Source organism: Saccopteryx leptura, chromosome 3 (assembly GCF_036850995.1).
Source record: "Saccopteryx leptura isolate mSacLep1 chromosome 3, mSacLep1_pri_phased_curated, whole genome shotgun sequence".
NCBI classification, from domain to species: domain Eukaryota; kingdom Metazoa; phylum Chordata; class Mammalia; order Chiroptera; family Emballonuridae; genus Saccopteryx; species Saccopteryx leptura.
The window spans coordinates 110,010,389-110,019,643 of record NC_089505.1 but is presented as its reverse complement, the minus strand read 5'-3'; positions in this window follow the sequence as shown (position 1 = coordinate 110,019,643).

The window sequence follows — 9,255 nt, the reverse complement described above, 5'->3', positions numbered from 1 at the left end:
AAAAGCTTCCCGGGGCAGGGGAGTGCTTCCAGCAAAGCCGGCCCCGACCCCCATCAGGGTATTTCACATTGTCCAAAATCCATAAGTCCATCCAACAAAGGAGCCAGTGCCCACTCCGGTCATAGTCCAAGAAATCAGTCCACACACATAGGGCCTCAGTCAATCCCCTCATCCCTGCCATTCTGGCAGGTCTTACACTGTTTCAAAGATGAGCACATGGCAATGGCAGTCAGCATTTCCATCTCTGCTCCAGGGAGCATGATTGTGTCCACCCCTATGTCCAAAATCGCAGACCTACTAGGGGCATAGCAAGTACTCCTTGCTGCTGGGCTCTCATCTTCTGGAGACTACAGATTGCAACTCCAGCCTGATTCTCCTCATCTTCCAAAGAGGAACTGGAAACACCAGCTCCTGCTGCCGGACATGAGCCCCAGACCTCTGCTGCCATCTGCTCCAAGGGCCTTGCAGCCCTGGTCCTGGCCTCAGTCCCGGCCTCTTGCCGCTGCTAGCTCTCCACAACATCCAGGGCAAGCTGCAACTCACGAACCTGTGATTCCTTCTCCAGCGGCTGCTCCATTTCCAGGCGAATCTCACAAACCTGGTCAGCCTCCTCTGGTACTTGCTTCAGCTCCAGGGTCAGCATCTGTTTCTCCCACGTTTGCTCCAGTTCCTTCCACTGTTCGGTTTGCAGGTCCTGGGCAGCCTCTTCCACAGAGCTCTCGGTTTCCTCACGCATGGCTGTAAAAGTCAGCCAGCCTATGGTCCCCAAAAGGACAGGCAGTCCTCTACTCCAGTGGTCCCCAACCTTTTTTGGGCCACAGACTGGTTTAATGTCAGAAAATATTTTCATGGACCAGCCTTTAGGGTGGGACAGATAAGTGTATCACGTGACCAAGACAAGCGTCAAGAGTGAGTCTTAGATGGATGTAACAGAAGGAATCTGGTCATTTTTAAAAAATAAAACATTGTTCAGACTTAAATAGAAATAAAACGGAAATAATGTAAGTTATTTATTCTTTCTCTGTGGACTGGTACCAAATGGCCCATGGACCGCTACCGGTCCGTGGCCCGGGGGTTGGGGACCACTACTCTACTCCACCGCTCAAAGGTGGTGGTGGCTTCATACTCATCTGTATCGAATCCTGCCACAGACTACACCAAATGTAAAGCCAGTTGCTGCGGCCACCATCACAGCCACCTGGTCTATGCAGGTTCGCATTGGATTCGGACAGACGGTAATGAAACAATGGAGCCAAGAACTGGTGGGCCATTAGCTTTAATCCTAGCTTGCACCCAACAGGCAAGTAAATACACACACTGGGCTCCAAAATCCACTCATTCAGTGCTCACAAAGCTACTGACTTATCCGAGTTTCCTAGAATCAAAGGTTTCTAGCTCACTAGCCTTATTCACCTCTGTTCCCCATCTCCTTCTCTCTGCACAAACTCTGTACCAACTGGCTTCTCCTTCAGCATTCTGCCATCTTGGCTGCTTCTCCTCTCCTCCATGTGGCCCTTCTCCGCTTTCCTTTCTCTGCTCCCTCCTCTAATGCTAATCTCAGGTACCGAGGGAGCAAGCTCCCAGTCTGCCCCATTTTATAGTGTAGAAATCAAAACCTTTAATTTCATATACAAACAAGGAAGTCTTGGATTACAAAGTCACTTATCTGAGGCATAATGGGATTCCTCATGAGAGTGCACCACCCCACATCATGCAATCAGTCAAGAGTGTGGGGAAAAGCTTAGTCTTAAAACTAAGCCTCAGGCTTTAACCACCCTTACTGCTTACAGCCTGTCCCCCACACCCAATGCAAACTATAAGCGAGCAAACATATATCATATATATTTTTTTTTTTTTTAATTTATTTTTTACAGAGACAGAGAGTGAGTCAGAGAGAGGGATAGACAGGGACAGACAGACCGGAATGGAGAGAGATGAGAAGCATCAATCATTAGTTTTTCATTGCGCGTTGCAACACGTTAGTTGTTCATTGATTGCTTTCTCATACGTGCCTTGACCACGGGCCTTCAGCAGACCGAGTAACCCCTTGCTGGAGCCAGAGACCTTGGGTTCAAGCTGGTGGGCTTTTTGCTCAAACCAGATGAGCCCGCGCTCAAGCTGGCGACTTCGGGGTCTCGAACCTGGGTCCTCCGCATCCCAGTCCGACGCTCTATCCACTGCGCCACCGCCTGGTCAGGCCATATATCATATTTTAAAATTTATTTGACCAACAGATGTCAATCCACTCTATAGGACTCCAAAAAGGCTCAGGATGCAGGAGCACTAGGCATCTCATACAGTGTGTAGTGGCATAAGAATTGGAAGAAACTTTTAACTGGGAACAGTTAGATCTCCCAGAACCTTCCCCGGCATCTATTGCAGCCAGCCAACTACCCACCATGTTCCCCCTAGTCCTCTTCCACCTGATGATACAAAAACATAATGACTCCAATGGACATTCCTGTTCATAAAAAGAAAGAACAGAAAGACCTAGCTGTAACTGATCCATAGTAATTCACTACCTGGTCACCTGTAGTCAAATTTTCAAACTCTAAGGACACAGATGTTCTTTGTTTTGTTCTCTGGGAATGGTTTCATAATCCATTTTTTGGGAGGTTTTTTCTTCTACCCTCTGGGCTCATGGCTTTGTTCCCGAGAAACTTTTCTTTTCCATAAGAAATAGTTCATATTTGCAACTGTGTAGCTTTTTCAGCTTCTCTTTGCCCATACAAAGTTGAGGACCTAGAGATCTTAAAAGCTTTGTGGATGTTTCATGAATCTGGGATTCAGTCCATGCCCCACAAACCACCTACACTTTTTCTGAGACAGAGCTGTCTCTTCTTTGGCTGTGTCAGATTGCTACGGGACAATGCCCTTATGTGTTTTTTGTTTGTTTTTGCTTTTTTAGTGTGCCCCGTGAGAAAGACAGACAGGAAGGGAGAGAGATGAGAAGTATCAACTTGTAGTTGCAGCACTTTAGTTGTTCATTGATTGCTTCTCATATGTGCCTTGATGGGGAGAGCAGGGATCCAGCTGAGCCACTGACACCCCTTACTCAAGACAGCAACCTTGGGCTTGAGCCAGCAATCTTTGGTCTTCAAGCCAGAGATCATTGGGCTCAAGCCAGCAACCTTAGGGCTCAAGCCAGTGACCATGGGGTCATGTCTATGATCACATGCTCCAGCCAATCCCATGCTCAAGCTCGTAAGCCTGTGCTCAAGCTGGTGACCTCGGGGTTTCATACCTGGGTCCTCAGTGTTCCAGGTCAACACTACATCCACTGTGCCAACACCTGGTCAGGCTGCCCTAAGAAGACCCTCTGTCTAGATGAGAGGGTCTATGAGGCACTGTTTAACTCCTAATGTGGCCTAACAAGTACACTCAAGTTGATCTTGACCTTGAGGTCAATGTCCTAGATTCAACCTTTCTTCTGAGGCCATTCCTTATTTTTGATGATATTTTGCTAGCTGCAGAGACTGTTCAGGAACCTTTACATTTTGTCTAATTTCTTCTTTAAAACAAAATAGTTCTTTCTTTAGCTTATTTCTTTCACAATACACAAGTTCGTTAAGTACGTGTTCTATTTTCTAAGTTAGTATAGGTGGCAGTGCTGCCAAACATTTTGACACTACATAACACTGGTTAGTTTTTCTCTAGTTTCCAGTAACAATTTTCTTACTGTTCTTCCAGTCTCCATAATAGTCTCCTTGCTGTCTTCCAGACTTGGCCTGCTGCTTGGTCTCAAAGCCAATGTCACATGTTTTAAGTTTTAGTTATACCGGTACTCTACTTCTAGATATCAATTCCATAAGTTATCTATTGCTAAGTAACAAAATGTTATATCGGAACAGCGAGAAACAAACATCTTGCCACACAATCAATCAATTAGCCAAATTAAGAAATTAGGAGTATTTAATTAGCCAGCTACGCGGACCACATGGAAACCTAGGTTGTTCAAATCAATGTGGCCCTGAACACAGTTTGGGCTGACTTTTATAGGGAAAATGACATAATAACTGAGGAATGGGGAAGGGAGAAAGCATAGCAGTAAAACAAAGCAGTAAAACAAGCTTTCTTACAATGTTTATCTATACACCTGCAACTTTGCAAAGCTAGCCCAAAGCCCCAGTCTGAGAGACTGGCCTCAAGGCTAGGAATAGGGAATAACTTACTTTCAGAAAAAGTAAGTTCTGCTTATCTCTCTTTTTTTTAATTTTATTATTTTTTCTTTTTGTATTTTTCTGAAGCTGGAAACGGGGAGAGACAGTCAGACAGACTCCCGCATGCGCCCAACCGGGATCCACCTGGCACGCCCACCAGGGGGCGATGCTTTGCCCCTCCAGGGCGTCGCTCTGTCAGCGACCAGAACCACTCTAGCGCCTGGGGCAGAGGCCGAGGAGCCATCCCCAGTGCCAGGGCCATCCTTGCTCCAATGGAGCCTCGCTGCAGGAGGGGAAGAGAGAGACAGAGAGGAAGGAGAGGGGGAGGGGTGGAGAAGCAGATGGGCGCTTCTCCTGTGTGCCCTGGCCGGGAATCGAACCCTGGACTCCCGCACGCCAGGTCAACGCTCTACCACTGAGCCAACCAGCCAGGGCCTTTTTTTTTTTTTTTTTTTTTTACAGAGGCAGAGATAGATAGGGTCAGACAGATAGGAATGGAGAGAGATGAGAAGCATCAATCATCAGTTTCTCGTTGCGCATTGCGACTTCTTAGTTGTTCATTGATTGCTTTCTCACATGTGCCTTGACTGCAGGCCTTCAGCAGACCAAGTAACCCCCTGCTGGAGCCAGCAACCTTGGGTCCAAGCTGGTGAGCTCTTTGCTCAAGCCAGATGAGCCCGCGCTCAAGCTGGCGACCTCGGGGTCTCGAACCTGGGTCCTTCCGCATCCCAGTCCGACGCTCTATCCACTGCGCCACCACCTGGTCAGGCTATCTCTTTGTTTTAGAGAAAGTAAGTTTTGCCAAAAATTATTCATGTAAAGAGCCTTTCTTTTCTACACTTCATTCTCTACTGGTTTTAATTAAATTTTAATCAAATCATTGATTTATTTTTGTTTTTGTTGCTATCCTCTCTTGAACAAACCTTATTATAAATTAATTAAATATGGTCCTACTATCAAACAAGTTAAAATTAAACTAAGAGGACCAACTGCTACAGACAAAAGCTATGGTGACTAATTACACATTCTTTGGAACTAATTCTCTGACGGTTTAAATTCTTTTCTTCTCTTTTCTATGTTTGCCCTAACTAAAGATAGGCTTTCTTTAATTACACTAGAATTATTAGCATAGAAACAACAAGTTTCCCTTAATGCTGTACATAAGCTACCTTGTTGAAGGAAAAGTAAATCTAAGCCTTTTCTGTTTTGTATACAGATAAACTTGAGGCATAACATTTGCTAGAATATATAATAGAGGCTTATTCTTTTTTCTAAACCTGTATTTTTTTTCTTCGTACAAACTTCTTACAACCAGCACAAACCTTCTGCAACTTACATAAACCCTTAGCTTTCATGAACTTTCTTATCTATTCAGAAATAACTAGCTTTTATAACAACTTACTTTTTCCTGTTTTCTTTCTTTCTTTCTTTCTTTCTTTCTTTCTTTCTTTCTTTCTTTCTTTCTTTCTTTCTTTCTTCCTTTCTTTCTTACAGAGACATAGAGAGAATCAGAGTGAGGGATAGACAGGGACAGACAGACAGGAACGGAGAGATGAGAAGCATCAATTATTAGTTTTTTGTTGTGCATTGCGACACCTTTAGTTGTTCACTGATTGCTTTCTCATATGTGCCTTGACCGCAGGCCTTCAGCAGACCGAGTAACCCCTTGCTTAAGCCAGCGACAGTCAGACAGACTCCTGCCTGCGTCTGACCGGGATCCACCCAGCACGCCCACCAGGGGCGATGCTCTGCCCACCAGGGGGCGATGCTCTGCCCCTCCGGGGCGTCGCTCTGCCGTGACCAGAGCCACTCTAGCACCTGGGGCAGAGGCCAAGGAGCCATCCCCAGAGCACGGGCCATCTTTGCTCCAATGGAGCCTCGGCTGCGGGAGGGGAAGAGAGAGACAGAGAGGAAGGAGGGGGGGTGGAGGAGCAAATGGGCGCTTCTCCTATGTGCCCTGGCCGGGAATCGAACCCAGGTCTCCCACACGCCAGGCTGACGCTCTACCGCTGAGCCAACCGGCCAGGGCCCTTTTCTTTATTTTAAAAGTACATTTATACCTTATATCTTCTATAATTAAAACTATACAATCCTTTTTTAATTAGAACTCTTAATTTTTAAAGGTCTTAACCTTCAATGATAAGTTAGTAATAAGCAATTTTCTTTTAAAATATGCTTCTGTTTGGAGATGTCTTCCCTCTAAGTAGCTTGTCAGATACATGATTAATATGTATAGGTTACTTTACATGAGTAGCTATGAGTACATATATTTTTTTATTTACTTGGTAGCTTTTTCTTTTTAGCAAAAGGACTTATACCCACTTCTTTATGACTCATAGCAGTACTTGTATTAAATCTTATGATGACTCTCTCTGGTCTTCCTATAACCTGAGCCCCCCCCCCACTCCTCAAGTTTAATTATAAAGAAGTCCTCCGGCAAGGTTCCTCAAGATTCTGTCATAAGTAGACCAGCCAGTTTCCGGTTTGTGGCTGGAGCAGGGCATGTAGTCCTTCTCAGGGTCAACTTACAGGGGTTGGTGGGATCCGTTTGCACTGTCTCCATCTTCAAGGGGGTCTTCAATGGATCCCAGGGAGAAGGGGTGTCGCCCTGCCTAATACAATTCTATGTGGGGTGAATTTTTCCCAGTAGGGGGTGTATTTAGCTTCTAGCAAAACTAGGGGGAATAAGTCAGTCCAGTTTTCACCAGTTTCTAAAATGAATTTAGTTAAGACTTCAGAGCTCAGGACAAGTTGAAAGAACAAACCGAACTCTGAGGCCTGTAAGCACAATGTAATTTCTAATTAATGTTGAATGCCTTTCCTACTAGCTGTGAGACCTTAGATACAAATGCAGGCCCATTATCGGACCCAATGTTAACGGGCAAGCTAGCTCTGGGAATAATTTTATATAGCAATTTCTTAACAACTGTTATTGTAGTCTCATTTCTAGCAGGAAAAGCCTCTACCTATCCTGAAAAGGTGTCAGTAAAAACGAATAGATATTTATATCCCTGTGCTGGTGGCTTTATCTATCTCCTAATGTTTTCCTGTGAAAGCTCTTCTATCCCTATTTCTCTTTACATTTTCTCTATTTTGTTTAGCATTTACTTGGGCACAAATTAGATACTTGGACACTATGCTTTCTGCAATAGCTTCTAAGCCTAGCAAGTAGTAATTTTTCTTAAATAATTCTATTAGCTTCGTTTGGCCTAGATGAGTAGTTTGATGTAGCTGACTGATAACCTCTCTGCTCAAGGCTTCAGGTAAGAATTGTCTCTTGTCCGGCAACTCTAACTACCGTTCTTTATTTTTAGACATTCCTTTTCTTACAGCAAAATCCTCCTCTAGTTGGTTATAAAAAGGTGTCTATGGCAATAAGCGTTTTGGTAAAGTTACTAAGATTTCTAAAGGCCCTACTGGTTTTTTTTTTTCTTTATTTTTTTTATTCATTTTAGACAGGAGAGGGAGAGACAGAGATAGAGGAGAGACAGAGAGAGAGAAGGGGGGAGGAGCTGGAAGCATCAACTCCCATATGTGCCTTGACCAGGCAAGCCCAGGGTTTCGAACCGGCAACCTCAGCATTTCCAGGTCGACGTTTTATCCACTGCGCCACCACAGGTCAGGCCCCTACTGGTTTTAAAGCAACTTCTTTGGCTGCCTTATCTGCTGCCCGATTTCCTTTTGCCTCTGTTGAGTCCCCTTTCTGGTGTCCTGGGCAATGAATGAGGGCTACAGTTTCTGGCAACCAATTAGTTTCTAGTAAAGCTAAAATCTCTTCTTTGTTTTTAATGTCATTACCAGCAGATGTCAGGAATCCTCTCTCTTTATAGATGGCTGCATGAACATGGGCAGTAGCCAAAGCATACCTACTGTCAGTGTAAATTTGACCTTCTTTTTTTGGCCCACCTCAATGCCTGGGTGAGAGCAATAAGTTCTGCCCGCTGAGCTGAGGTCCTGTGGGGCAATGCTTGGGCTCATATGGTCTCTTTCATCAGGAGTTACTACAGCTGCTCCAGCATAATTGAACCCCATCTAGGACAAAACTGCTGCCATCAGAGAATAGTTGTTCTTCTGCATTAAATAGAGGTGCATCAGTAAGGTCTGGTCTTGCAGTTTGAACAGAGTCTAACACTTCAGAGTAGTCATACAAGGGGATGCTTGGTTCTTCATCAGGCATCAGGCTTGCTGGGTTGATAGCCTGAGTCTGGACAAACTTAATGCGAGGCTGATCTATGAACAGGGCTTGATACGGCGTGATCCTAGCATTAGATATCCACCTTTCTGGAGTTCCTCTAAGCAAAGTCTCTACTGCATGTGGGGCTGTCAGTAACAGTTCTTGCCCCATGGTTAGTTTATCTACCTCCTTCACTAGTATGGCAGTGGCTGCTATGGCTCGGAGACAGTTTGGCCTTCCAGATGCAACAAGGTCTAGCTGCTTAGAGAGATAAGCAATAGGCCTGAGCCATGGACCTAAAGTTTGGGTCAAACCCCTTTTGCTATTCCCTTGCTTTTGTATACAAAGAGCTGGAAAGGCTTGGTAATGTCTGGCAAAGCTAGGGCAGGGGCCTCAGTGAGGGCCTTTTTGAGGGTGTCAAAAGCTTCTTGGGTTCCTGCTGTACAGGAGTATAAAGGCTTGGCTCTCTCTGCAAACCTAGGGATCCACAACCTGTAATATCCAACTGCCCCGAGAAATTCTCAAACTTGTCTCTTGCTAGTGGGGGTTGGAATTTGAAGGATTGCCTCTATACGACTGGAGGAGAGAGTGCGCTTCTCCGTCTCAGTGTGGTAGCCTAAATGGGTCACCTTAGAGGTGCAGAGTTGTGCCTTTTTAGCTGACACCTGGTACCCTAGAGTCTGCAGTGTTTGTAAAAGATCCTTAGTGGCTGTGCAGCTGCTTACCTCCATTTCCGCAGCTGGAAGCAAATCATCTACATGCACTCTGGATGTTCCTGGCAGAAGAAGGTGAGAAGATCCCTCATCAAAGAGGGTCCGTGAATTCTTGAAGCCCTGTGGTAATCTGGTCCAGGTTAGTTGTCCTGAAATGCCTGCCTCTGGGTCATTCCACTCAAAGGCAAAGATGGGCCGACTTACAGGG